Source organism: Cupressus sempervirens, chromosome 4 (assembly GCF_028749045.1).
Source record: "Cupressus sempervirens isolate cs-2001-9-10 chromosome 4, ASM2874904v1, whole genome shotgun sequence".
Lineage (NCBI taxonomy): Eukaryota > Viridiplantae > Streptophyta > Pinopsida > Cupressales > Cupressaceae > Cupressus > Cupressus sempervirens.
This window is the reverse complement of record NC_143121.1, coordinates 305,588,360-305,603,777: the sequence shown is the minus strand read 5'-3', so window position 1 is coordinate 305,603,777 and position 15,418 is coordinate 305,588,360.

The following is a 15,418-nucleotide window of genomic DNA, read 5'->3' as shown; positions in this document are numbered from 1 at the left end:
TGTAGATCCTTTTAAAAATTCCTAAATTATCTTTAAAAGAAAAGAAAATTTGGTTGTGTTTTGTCTCATAAATTTTAGGACATGACAATGTGGCCCTCAAAATTAATGTAAAGGTTGGTGGAAGAAACATAGTCCTTGTTGATGCAATTTCTAGAATGATTCCTCTGGTCAGTGATATACCTACTATCATCTTTGGGGTAGATGTTACACATCCACAACTTGGAGAAGATTCTAGTCCATCAATGGAAATAGAGGGGAATTGCCAAAGTGGAGGAAGCAACAGGGGAAATTAGCCTAAATTGAAGAAGCAAAGGCATTGACCTTTAACATCACAAGAAACTAATACTAAACAAAATAAAGAGGGAATCTCCATAGTTTTTAGTCACAGGCCTAAGGAAGAATGTCCTTGTGTTAGTCAAAGCAGATGAGCCACTGATCAAAGAGAAAAATCTTTATGTAGGAAACACCCATGCAAAGAAAAGGTAGCAAGGGATGTCAAGACAAAACAATGGTCCATGCCAAAGGAACAGGCAGTCTCCATGATTTGAACATGGATTCAGGAATAGAAATAACATTCACATTAGTGAGAAATCAACTAACCTTCATTTTAGTATCTTTGGGAAAGGACTTTGCTCATAGAAATGGGTGAGGCTCTCGGTCTCCTCTACTGCAAAACTTTTGGGATCCATATTAAGAAATCCCAAAAGTGGGGAATACAATTATTTTGATATATGGAAGATGAATAAATAGAATGCATAGCGAGAATCTTTCTCTTCTTCACAAAAACACCTAAATCAATAATGGTTACTAGCTTGGCTTAGATCAATAGCTTGTGAGTAGAAAGAGACATGCCCTTCACAGAATTTTAAAAATATTAGAATCACCAGAAGAAAGCAGCATATGAAGAGGAGCTCTGCACATGTGGAGGAGTTTTTCTATTCCTTTAATCCCACATTGCTAAAGTGGGGGTGTTTTTTAGTATTTGAATACAAACTCACTCAATATGCATAATGTCCAAAAGCCATGGGCTTTTTGTAAAGCTGCATTATGATGAGAAGGACCCCACCACACGCCCATCTGGCATGGAGTTTGCAACAAAAAATCGAATGAAGATGCTGACAAAGATGTTGATGTCATCAATGATGTGGAATTGAGCATGCAAATTGATGAGATGTTGGAAAAGATCACCATAATTTGATGGTCATTATGTCACCACAAGAAAATGGGAGGTTTTCTAGCAAGCAACATGGTGACCTACGAGAAAACTCAAAAATTGGCGAGATTGTATGGCCTGCTTGGTAGGATGACTTTGTGATGATGTGGACATAGAGAGATAATTGCACAATGGCATGTGGTGACATGTAGCACTGAGTGACCAAATGCACCAGATTGCGACATGTGGTAGATCCGATGATTATTTTTATGTTGCTAAAGGAAAGATGCTTGAACATTAAGTATGCAACATAGTGACCTGTTGAGATGGGCTGGTGACATGGGAGTCGGGTGATGTGGTAGTGACATGTCAAGGTGAGGTAGATAGTGATTCGATGCCAGCTAGCAATGATATGGATGAGTTAGAATTTGACACATGGTGAAGGCTTCAATCATGGCACACTTTTTCAAGTGTTGACTTGGTAGAAAATGACACATATTGCAAGGTTGTTATGTCACTGATGATATGGTAGAATGCTAAATAGGATAGTGACATAGCAACTGATGAAATTGCATAGTGATGTGGAATGATGACATGGCAAAGCAAGCAGCTAACGAGATGATGCCATGTGGCATCTAGATGGTAGGTGTTGGATGAAAAAGCAAAAATGAACCAATCCAATGCTGACACATGGTGAGGGTTGTCAAATCAAGTTTTCCCTAGGTAAGAAAACAAAGGAAAAAATCAAAGTCATAAAATTAACTTTTTATGTTTTGGTTGAATGTGCATATCAAACTTTTAAATAAAGTTTGAATTATTCAATAGTTTAAAACTTTATAAAAGGTTAATTTTTTCTAAAATGCTATGCAAAGCCATGGTTAGGAGCCCAATTTTCAAATGGCTTCCATAGGGGCAATTTTTACCTAAAATGTGCACTCCAGTATATCATTAGATACAATAGGAAATGAGCTATCTAATTATGAATTTGGTTTTTGCATAGGATGGCACTAGTACATGCTATAGGAGGTTTTGTCTCTTAGAGTGATTTGTGGGTTTTATCAGGTGTTTTGAGTTGTTAGTTGCAAAATTCAGTGGAGAAACACCTTAAACATGTTCATTGACTCTTGTACATAGTTATTTTGAGTCTTGGTTATGTTTCGGTTTCAAATTGATCAATTGGCACATATCCAGGTTCAATTATCAGATCTTTGTCTTTTACAGAGATATTTTGCATTTGGAAAGACAAAAAAAAAGGGATATGATTAGCAGTTGATGAAAGAAGGTAGAGAGAGATTATTTAGCTTCTTGGGAAAGAATTCTAAGGTGACACTTGTCATCTTTTGATCAAATCTAAGAATTTCTTCCTTGCTATATTTTCTTTCTTCTTCTCTTTTGTAAAGGTTTTTGGTTGGTTTATTTTTTCTTCAACTTGAGGAGCTTTGCTCAGGCTATGAAAGCCACACACCCAACATTTCTTCTTGTATGAATAATAGTTGTAGTTCTAATATAGATAGTTTGGATATTTTTGGTGGTTATGACGTATTTTTCTACATCTTTCATGTATTTTTTTTTAAGGAAAATGAATAAAAACACATCAAGGGGTTTTAATTTCAGTTTGAATCTAGTCTCTTGTTCATGGATTTGTAATCTTTTCTAGTTTGTGAATGAAGAGCACAAACTAGGTTGCATTTTGTTTTAAAATATATGCGATTTAAGCATCTTGCTGATGGAACAAAGAGCCATGTAATTGCTTGATGTTTATCATAAGGTTTGCAGATTTCATGATGGAATAGGTCAAGTATGAGATTTATTTTGATGTAGATGTCTATTCACAAGGTGAAAGATAGATAAGGGATCTTGATGTAGGAGATATGTCAAAGATTTTCATAAGATGTATGGTTGTAATTTATGTAATTTTCCAATAGACAAGGAACTAATCAGCTACAGGATCATTTAGTTTTATTGCTCATACCTAGGTCTTGCTGTTATGAATATATTAAATCATATTTTCTCTTTTATGTTGAGAGTTATTCAAAGTCTAACCCGCACTTAGCTTACCAGTTTCATGAGTCATGCTATAAACTATTTAATGCTTTTGATTTCTTAGTTAAGTATAGAAGATTTAGGGGTTTTATCTATTATCCTAGATCTTGATTATTCTCATTGCTCTTGTCACATAAATAGATCTTAAGATGTTCACTTGCCTAGGTTTTGTTGAGCCTAAAGTGAAGGAGTGTAGCCTTAGAGTTGGCCTAAGTTCTTAGTGAATTATGTCCATTATTGGAGATAGCTAACCATAGATGCATTCTTGCCTTGCATACTTGGTTATTCAAACTCTATTAAATCAAGAGAAAACACAATGTATAGCCCATTGACATTAGTGTCAAAAAGGGGTAGATATAGAACTTGGGGGAGATAGAAGGAGATAGAGAAAGAGGGGGAGAATAAGAAATTAGGGAGCAAGCAAAGAACATGACAAACAACATGAAGTCAAAGAGTATCAATTGAGACATATTTATTCAACAAGAGTACAACATTTTGAATTTTGAGTAAAGAATAGACCTTTCAAATTAGGGGGAGTTATCTCATTTTGAGGTATAAGTTGTTACAAAATTTTGAAGTTTTAGACATAAGCCAAGTAAAAGATATGTTATGGTTGTAAGGATAAGGGTGATAATATATACTCAAGTGTTTTTGACACTCATGTCAAAGGGGGAGATTGTTGGTCTTAGATTGGTTTTGACAAGTGAGCATCTATACACTTAAGTTATTTACTTAGTTCATGTTGAACAAGTAGTACATGCTGAGCACAACATGTATATAATAGAGCATGTCAAGTCCATAGTGAGTACTGAGTCACTCATGTGTCGAGTCACTCAAGTGCAAAGTAGATAGTGTATACCAAGTGATTAAGGAGCTGAGTAGGTAGAACATGCTGAGTGATATAGATGCCCAATCATAGTATAGAAAAAAGTATAAGCTGAGCATCAGAGACTTCAGATGCAAAGTGAGATAGTTTTGTCATAGTTGTTTGTAATGGCACAAATAACTATGTAAACTATTTTTTGGCTGACTTAAAGATTTAATTATGATATTTTGGAGATAAGGAAAAATCTTAAGTTTTATTCCCAATGCATTACATGTATCCAATCAAGTAAAGGGAAGGTTTAAGAGAAAAATGGATGAATCACAAGCAATGATTCTATTGGATACAATTGATTAATTGTGTATTGTCTTTGATATTACATAAATGTCATATCATTTTTAGTTAGTATACATCAAGCTCACTTGGGAAGTGAAGATAGTTTTTTGTGTATATCGAGAATTGTTGTAGTTGCCTAGTTTAGAAGGTAGTGTCTTTAGAGTTCACTCAGGCATCGAAGGAAAGTATGCAAAAGATGAGTGTTAACTAAGCTCACTCAGTTAATCAAGGAAAGTTGGATGGAACTAGTGCTAACCAAGATTACTCAATTGCAAAATGATTTTCATGAGGCTATAGTGTTAATCAAACTTCTATTGGTTAACACAAGAAATTGTTTCGGGGTTAGTTTCTACCAAGTTGGGTTGGCTAACAAACGATTTTCTTATTTTGGCATATTAAGCTTAATTGATTTATCTGTTAGTTCCAATCGACTAAGGTAATGTATATTAATTATTCTAAGTTGTATTTGAGCTAACTTAACAATATGAAAGATATAAGTATAAGGTCAAGTTGTGGTTTCAAATTGTGGATGTGCAAGTATCAAGATGTTGTTGAAGATTTAACAATGATAAGAGGAAGAAAATTTGAAGGGTAAGCAGACAATCCTTATGGAGGAAAAAAAGCTATATTTGATTAGGAAGGATCAATTACAAGCCAAAATAGAGACCATAATCAGCAATTTAGATGCATTCAAATCAAGTCATCTTATCATTACTCTCTGACCATTGTAGTAGTGATCTAAATCTCTTAGCAGAGTTGGCTTAACAACTATTTGCAAATCCTCTAACAAGGTGGTAGTTCTATTGAATTGTCTAAAGACCTCTAACAAGGCCACTCCTAACAGGATTATTAAATCTTTTAATAGGGTGACACCTAATAGGGTCACACCAAAAAATGTATTTTGTAACCTTTAACAGGGTTGGCTCCCAATAGGGCTCACATCAGAAGAGTGAAATAGTAACTAGTTGCAATTGGTGTTTTTTCCCAAATTGGGTTTCAACATTAAATCCTAGTGTCAAATGTGTTCATAATATTTTCTTTTATATTTTTGGAGTGAAGTTAAAGTAATGGTAATCATAGATAACATCTAAAGTTTGTATGTTAAGCATTTACTTAGAAAATTTAGTAATTACTGAGTTACAACATTTTATGTATGTTTGCCAAGGATCAACAATATTTAGTTTTTAGTTTGTATTTTGTACTGAAATCTAAGGGATCTAAGATTTATTTTAGTAGTAATTGATTCACTTCACCCCCCTTAGTTACTCCTCTTATATTTCCAACAATTGGTATAAGAGCTTTTGGTTCTTTCAAAGAATGTTTCGAGGACCTACGCTAAAGATCAGAAATGTCTTATAGAAGAGAGATCTCCAAGCTAAATAGAGATAATTTTGCAGCATGGGAAGGAATTATAAGGTTACACTTTCCTACCATCAGTTACTCAAGATGCAAATATCTTGATACTAAATACAAGACTCTAACTGGAACATTATTTGTTTAAGATATTGCTATTGTATGTACTCTTAATTATGTTGAATTTGATGAAGTCAAAGATTGCAAAATAGCTCATGAGATGTGGATCAATCTAAAAGACATATATGGAGGAGATGAAAATGTAAGAAGGGCTAAGGTTGAAAGTCTTACAGGTTATTTTGATTAGATGAAAATGAGAGAAGATGAGAACATTGCAAGATATGTGGAAAAGATCAAAGCAAGTGTAAGTGCAATCAAAGCATCTGGAGGAGACATTGAAGAGAAAATAGTTGTAAGCAAGGTACTAAGAAATCTTCTTCCTATTTATGCAATTAGAGTATCTACTATTCAAGAAATGAGATGTGATCCAAATAATAAATTTTTTTTGGATGCTCTAGTTGGAAGGTTGACAACTTTTGAGTTAGATAAATTTGATAACTATGTTCCTAGTTCAAAGGTTATTGGATCTACTTTTAAAGCTAAATTCTAACTCAAAGAAAAAGGTAATAAATCAAGGTCTAATAAATCAAGAATTGAAGAAGAAGAATAAAAAAGAAAGTTCAAATAGTGATCTTGAAGTTTTTGAAGCCCTACTTGCAAGAAAGTATTCCAAAGGCAGAGAAAAGTACAAAGGTAAATTTATTCTTATCTTCTTTTCCTGTGATGAAGTTGGTCACATTGCTAAAAGGTGTCCAAATAAAGAAATCAAGGAAGAAAAAAAAGAAATAAGCACAAAGGCATAAAGGATTTCAAGAACTACAAGAACTACAAGAACAAAGGTAAGAAATCTTGTTTTATAGCTAAAGATTCTGATAATAGTGAAGATGAAATGATATATATTTTTGTAAAGGATGAATCTAATGGAGGAGATAAGATGGCACTTATCTCTCATGTTTGCAAAAATAATATGGATTATTGACTATGGCTATTCACATAATATGACTAGAGACAAAACAAAATTTGAGCACATGGAATATTATTAATGAGGTAGTGTGAGATTTGGAAATAATGAACCTTGTAACATAAAAGGAAAAGGGTGTATTTCATTGAGAAAAGAACTTATATCTGACAATGCTTACTGGTTTGAAGGACTAAAGCATAATCTATTGAGTGTGGCATATTTGAATAACATTGGATTCAAGGTAGAATTAATGAATGGATAGGCCAAACTACTAGATGGAAAAGGAAATCTAGTTGGATCTAGCAAGCAAACACAAGGTAATCTATTTTATCTTGATCTTAGTGATTGTTCATATTTTATCGCTCAAGTAGAAGAAAGCTAGTTATGGCACAAAAGGCTATGTCATGTAAATTTTGATGATCTAGTTAAGATAAGAAAACATAGAAGAGTAAGAGGCATTCCTAATTGACCTAATAAGGATCTATGCAAGAATTGCCAAATTGGTAAGATGGGAAAGACTAGTTTCAAAAGAAAAAATGATCAGTCAAAAGAAGTCTTAGAAATTATTCATATAGACTTATGTAGACCACTTGGAATAGAGATTTATAGTGGAGAAAATTTTTTCATTCTTTTTGTTGATGACTATTCTACAATGATGACTATAATGTATCTCAAAGAAAAATTAGAAGCCTTTTAAAAATTCAACTAGTATCTTGCAAGAGTAAAAAAAGAAATTGGAAATAGGTTGAAATGTTTAAGATCAGATAGAGGTGGTGAATTCAATAATTTCTACATTGAAAGAGGACTTAAAAGACAAATATTAGCCCCCGGTACACCATAGCAGAATGGTATAGTTGAAAGAAGAAACTGATCTATCATAGATTCTGTAAGAACCCTAATGATTGAAAATATTGTTTCTCTCAAATACTAGATGGAAACTATTTGCACTATAGTTCATACCTTGAATAGAGTATAGTTGAAGAAAGACTCAAACAAAACTCCTTATCAAGTATGATATGGCTACAAACCTAATGTAAGTTACTTGAAAGTATTTGGAAGCAAATGTTATATCTTGAAAGAGTCTAGAAAAGGAAAATTTGATGTAAAAGGTGATGAAGGCATATTTCTAGGATAGTCCTACAAAAGTAAAGCATACAAATGTTTGAAGGAATTGAGTCATGGACAGAGGCTATTGAGCTAGTTCAAACCAAGTTTGATGGACCTAAGGCATAGATAGAAGGACCAGAGCTTGAAACTAAAGTTCATAATGAAGATAGTGGAACTCACTCAAAGCCCAAAGAGCCTTTATTAGCAAGATATGCCAAAATGCATCATGCACCTGATCAAATCATTGGAGGCAAATCTGATGGAACAATGACAAGAAGAAAATTAAAAGGTACATGTTTACTTGTTGAATTTGAACCTAGAAATGTTAAGGATGTTCAGAAAATGAAAGCTGGATTGAAGCAATGAATGAAGAGATAGAACAAATAGAAAAGAAAAAAACTTGGACTCATGTTCCTAGACCCAAATATAAAATTGTAATTGGTACAAAATAGGTATTTAGAAATAAGCTGAATGAAGATGGAAAAGTTTCAAGAAACAAGGCAAGACTAGTATGCAAAAGTTATTCACAAGAAGAAGGTATTCATTATGGTCAAACTTTTGCTCCTGTAGCAAGATTGGAAGGTGTTAGAAATTTACTAGCATATGCAGCACATAGAGGATTTAAAGTATATCAAATGGATGCTAAATCTGCATTCTTGAATGTAATTCTTGATGAGGAAGTCTATATTGAACAACCAGAAGGTTTTGTAGATCCTAGCGAAAGAAACATAGTTTGTAAGTTACACAAAGCATTATATGGTCTCAAGCAAGCTCTTGGGGCTTTGTATGAAAGACTTTACAGTTACTTAGTACAAATTATCTTTCAAGGAAAAAATGATAACAATAGTCTGTATATCAAGGAAGGACTAGACAAGAAGATTGTGTTGGTAGAAATATTTGTTGATGATACTCTATTTACAAGAAATGATGACTTGTGCAAAGCATTTTTAGAAGAAATGAGTAAATAATTTGAGATGTCCATGTTTGGTGATATAAAATTCTTTGTTGGATTGTAGATATAATAGAACAAAAATGGTATCTACATCACTCAATCTAAGTATATCATGAAAATACTAAAGAAGTATGGAATGGAAGATACAAGACTAGTTAGAACCCCTATGTCTACTAGACATAATCTCCCCAAAAAAAGATGATTCCAAAGAATTAGATTAGACCACATACAGATTAATGATTGGAAATTTGTAGTATGTAGTACATACAAGGCTTGATATTGCTCTAGCAGTTGGAATAGTGGCAAGATTCTTAGAAAATCACATGCCAATCAAGAGAACCATGAGATATCTAAAAGGTACTGAAGACTATTATTTATGGTATAAACTTAGAGGTAATTTGGACTTGAAGCTATTTACTAATTTTGATTGGGTAGGAAGTATTGATGACAGAAAATCACTAATGGTGGAGCATTCTTTCATGGTAAAAGACTAGTTTCTTGGACAAGCAAGAAGAAAAGTTGTACATCTTAATCCATAGTAGAGGCTAAATATGTGTCAATCGTAGTTAACTGTTCCAACATTATTTGGTTCAAACAATTTTTGGAAAGAATGAAGATAGAGATCAAGGATCCAATAGTCATATAGTGTGATCACACTAGCGCAATCAACATATCAAAGAATTGAGTGATGTATACCAAAACTAAGCATGTTGCTATAAAATATAACTTCTTAAGATAGTTGGTGCAAGATAAAGAATTTAGATTGGAATATGTGAATACAAAAGAATAGATTGCAAGAATACTCACAAAACCATTACCTAAGGATGCATTTCTGTACCTAAGAGGTAACCTAGGGGTCATTCCCCAATCTTAAGTTCACTAAAAAAAGCTTAGTGGTGCATCAAAAAGAGCTAAATTGAAGATAAATTAGTTGCTATATAATTGAATAGGACATATTGCAAATGAATCACTACTTAAGGTACATTGATATTAATAGAAGTTTTTTCTTTGGCATGTGTTGTTAAAGAGGGAGAAGTTTACTGAAGAGAAGTTTTCTCTAAGAGGGAGAAAGTTCTATGAATGAACTTGGTAGAAGTTTTTGTAGACAAAGGAAGAATCTAATGAAAGGAAGAGCTTATACTAATAGAGGAAGTTCTCAAAAATAAATCCAAATTTTCATTGTGCTATGACAAGTTGTGTTTTGATCAATACTAAAGAGGGAGGTTGTTGGATACAATTGATTAACTATGTATTGTCTTTGATGTTACACTATCATTATTAGTCAGTATATGTCGAGCTCACTTAGGTGGTGAATATAGTTTTCTATGTCTACTGAGCATTCTTGTGGTTACCTAGTTTAGAAGGCAGTGTCTACTCAGTTTACTTGGGTGTTGAAGGAAAGTACACAAAAGATGAGTGTTAACTGATCTCACTCAATTAATCAAGGAAATTTGGATAGAACTAGTGCTAACTAAGCTCACTTAGTTGCCAAAGGATTTTTGTGAGTTTGTAGTGTTAACCGAGCTTCTTTTGGTTAACACAAGAATTCATTTTTGAGTAAGTTTTTATTGAGTTGGGTTGGCTAATGAAGGATTTTCTTATTTTGGCATATTAAGCTTAATTGATTTATTTGTTTATTCCAACTAACTAAGGTGATGAATAGTAGTTATTCTATGTTGTATTTGAGCTGACTTGACAATATGATAGATATAAGTATAAGGTCAAGTTGTGGTTTCAAAGTGTGGATGTGTAAGTATGAAGATGTTATTGAATATTTAATGATGAGAAGAGGAAGTCAATTTGAAGGATAAGTAGAATATCCTTGTGGAGAAGAAAATATAGATTCAATCAAGAAGGATCAAGTACAAGCCAGAATGGTGATTTATACTCAACAATTTAGTTGCATTCAAATTAGGTCATCTCATTATTACTCTCTAACCATTGTAGTAATGATCTAAATCTCTTAATAGAGTTGGCTTAACAACTATTTGCAAATCCTCTAACAAGGTGGCAATTCAATTGAATTGTCTAAAGACCTATAACAAGGCCACTCCTAATAGGACTAACTTTAGAAGAGCAAAAATAGTAACTAGTTGCAATTTGTGGTTTTTTCCCAATTGGGTTTTCATGTTAAATCCTAGTGTCAAATGCGTTCATGATATTTTATTTTATGTGTTTGCAACTAAGTTAAAGTAATGTTAATCATAGATAAAATCTAAATTTTGCATGTTAAGCATTCATTGAGAAAATTTAGTAATTACCAAGTTACAACATTTTATGTATGCTTACCGAGCATCAACAGTATTTAGTTTTCAATTTGTAGTTTGTACTAACATCTAAAGGATCGAGGATTTATTTTAGTAGTAATTGATTCACCCCTCCCCTCTCAACTACTCCTCTTATATTTCCCATAGATTTATACTTAACCCTAAGTTACATGTGTCTTCTTAAGGAGGATGAACCCTAAACTTTATAAAGAGTATGAAGGAGTGAAGAGGGAAATTTGCATGAACAAATAGACCATTTATGGTGGCTAAGGAGTTATGATCTAGGATTGCATTGCACAATCAATTAAAGTAGAACAAAGGAAGAGAAGAGCATAAAAAAAAGAATCATTTGATCAAGAATGATCAAGAATATATTAGTTTAGAGGTGATCTTTCATCAAGAAACCAAGTACTAACTGTAGGATCAATGTTGAGTCATTCTCGAATGTGAATCAATTAATTTTTTTAATAGAGTAGTCCTAATAGTCTATATTGAAATCCTCTAGCAAGGTGCTTACTGAATTGTGAGTTGAAGTACTTTAACAAGGTACACTTCTAATAGGGTGTTTAAATCATTTAATAGGGTGAGACTTAACAATCTTTGTAAGCCTTTAGCAAGGTAGAACTTTCATAGGGTAGATCATGTCTCATGATCAAACAATGTAACCTTCATTTGATATACTTTATTACTACAATAGTGAAGATTTGTGGGTGTCATCCCTACCCCAATTTTACCTTCTCATTGGAGGGTCTCTAAGTAATCATATTTGGTGTTATAAATGTGTGAATGTTTACTTATTTACATGTTTTAAATGTAGATGATTTACATGGTATTTCAATTTACTTATTGAATGTATGAGACAGATGTGTGGTGAATTTTTTTAATGGGTCAAAGTTTAAACTACTAATTCACACCTCCCACCCCACTCAGAAGTTTACCTTTCCTATAGTAATTCCAACATGGGCTAGAAGGAGAGGACTTCCACCATTAAAGGTGTAAAAAGCATGAGCTCTAGCCATATAAATAAGTGATCTATTAATATGAGACAATGGTGCTCTAGGTTGAGACCTAACAATAGGAGGAGTGGAGATGGATATTCCAATGATATATGTTACTAAAACACTCCTAATTGGTGATAAAGATACTCTAGTCTTTCTTATTCTAAGATTTGAAAATGAAAGCTCTTTGTGTTGAAACTTGCCTCTAGAAGATTCCTTTGTTTCATCTTTGGGCATGAATCACAACAACTATGGTCTGAAACTAGATGAAAATGTGGAGTAGAGCCACCAAGTACTTTGAAAATGAACCTCTTGAAGGCCTAAAATTCTAAGAGCAGCACTATCTTAGTGTTAACTTGAAATTCTTCTAATATGTTAGTCCCATTGGGCATGGCAAAAAATATTGTCACAAAATTTTGCACCCTTGTGCAAAGTTTTTATGTAAGAAAAAACTTATGAAACATGGAAACAACCATTGAGTTATGGGACTTGAACCATGAGGTTGAGTCTCTAGAGAAGGCTAGTTTCCATTGTTTTTAGGATGTACCTAAACTACACTTGGAGAGGAAAAGGGAGAAGTAATACATGAAACAAAATCTACCTACTCTAACCTAAGGAGGTGACACACTAAAATAGTGTTTAGACCAATCTCCACCCATACATGCACATTAAAACTATCATGACAACTTAAAGACACATAGATTCATAGTTTTTTTTATTTAATAACCACTTGCAAATTAGATAACCAAATGGATAACATAAGGAAAAAGAGTTTCACTATATATCATTCATAGGTCAAAAGAGATACAATCATGTAGATTATAGTCATTCACAATACATTGAAGAAAGGAAAATAGATCTTGCATAGTACATCAATGGCTAAAACAAATAAGAAAGAGTCTAGTATAGTTTAGAAGAAAAGGGAATTTATAGTAGTATGCCAGAGAAATACTAGAGAAAGAAAGAGGGTCTGGCCATATGAAGCATTTTGAAATGTATCCCTATATCTTAGGCATAGACTTTGGATTGCTTCACAACCTAACCAATGCATTCAAGACTATTAGAGGATGACTGGATATGATCTAGATGGTGGATTCAATCCATTACATCTTTAGAGGCATGAAAATTATTACAACTCTGTCTAGAAGAAACCCTAAAGTGATAGAACTAACATTATTAATCACTTTTTGACTAGGTAGATGGATAAAACTAGGGTAGTGGAGTGTTTCCTTTATTTTACTAGCATGAAATTTATTTGGGAGTGGGTGGGATTGATCAAGAATATTAATTCACATAGAGAAAACCAACTTCCTTCATTTTTGGCTTGACAAATTAGTAGAATTCAGTAGTCAAATGCATCAACCACTCAAGAAGAGACACATGGACTAATAACTTTATTTCTTTTTTCCATCTCATGAGGTCTTCACAAGTTTCACCACCTTATCACCTTAACCATGCCACCTTTTAAAACCTAACCGTGACTACGTCATGAAGCTATGAACTTGATTGTGATGTGACCATAGTTATTACCTTCTTACTAGGCTCACTAGAATATGTGGCTATCTATCATTATGTCACATGAAGGAAAATCCTTGCATCTTCACAAGGTGACATAACGACAAACATGGATATTGCTTCATCTGACAACCTGAAGATATGTCAATTATGTCAACACTTCACCCAATGCGAATGTTTCCTTTTGCCAACCTATCTAACACCTTATGGACCACTCCCATGACCCACAAGGGAAAATAGAACCTATAGGTACACACATTTCTATTTGTCACAAAGTTGCATGAAATAACTACCTTACATCTTCACAAAGTGATAAAGTGATAACCATGGATGATCTTCAATCTAATGGTGAAGGCATAGACTAGGAACATGTTGCACACCCTATTGACTATGTTAGAATTCAAACCAATGGAATGTTCATCATACACTAGCTCAACTGACACCTTGTTCACCTCAGCTATGGCCCACAAAAGAAATAGGACCCACTTGCCACATGTCACAATGCCACTTTGTCACATGAAGTAAAGTATGTGCACTTCTACAAGGAAATAAAGTGATGGTCATAGATTGTGCAAGATCAGACGATGGACAAAAAAGACCCACCAATGACCATGCTAACTAGAGAGAAAGGGGCCAATGATGCTACATGGCAATTTGTCACCCTACAATTTTTGATAGTGATAATGTGACAACCCTCAATCCTTTTATACCTAATGCTGGATACAATGAAGACAGTAAATCATGCATTACAATACTTAAATTCAAGTCTTCCAACTTTGGTAGGAAGGTGAAAATAGCCAAAAAATTTGTTGACCTAGAGGGGATACTAGCCTGCTATGTATATGATTAGTGGCCTTGCACATCCATTAGGCTAGAAAGTTATAAAAAATATCAATCTTATGCATTATGAAATCCTAAAATTTCCCTCTACAACCTCTACAAAAATACCATGTACTCACACACTTCTTGGAAAGTTGGAAACAACTGAAGGAAACTAACTTACTATATACATGAAAACCCTAACCCTTATTAGAAACAAGGCTTAAGATATATTCCACTTACTAGAATAGACAAGGTTTCACCATTAGGCCTCCTTGGCTGAAAAAGATTTGCATACTTACAACTGATAATCATATAACAACCACTCCAAAATGCATCAAATTTTTAGTGCCTTCCTTGTTTTCTATTTTTAGAATCCCATTTTAGCACACTCTCTCTAAAAATTTTGACCTTAGGCTTCTTATCAAAGGTCCTCTTCATCTGTTGTTCATTTTTTTCAAAGGTCTACATGGCTTATTTATTTTCTCCTCTAGCTCCATTAGTTTTTCTATCCTTACTATCATAGCATCATTTTCAAGTAGTCCCAACTGATGGGCTAGTTCTAAGGATGGAAACTCCAATGAGATAGGATGCCTTGGTTCCCTACCACAAACCAACTTGAAAGGTGAGTTTCCAATAGCCCTCTTAGGTGTTATTCTATTAGCCTGTGGGGCTATTCTCAATTTTTTATGACAACATCTTTGGTTATCCTCAATGGTCAAGTCTTAATTATTTTGATCAAATTTTTATTGGACTCAGCCAAGCCATTACCTTGAGGATAGTAATTAGAAGAAGTGCTCAAGTATATACCATGATCCACTAACCATGCACAAATCTAAGCTCCTACAAAGGATTTTGCATTTTCTAAAATGATGGTGGAAGGAGTACCAAACCTTATCACAATTCCACCTTATAATTTAACAACTAAATACTTAGTGGCATCATTTAATGCAATTTTCTTAGTCCACCTAGTGAACTAATGTGTAGTAGCTAGAATCTATTTATGGCCAAAACTAGATGGAGGATTAATT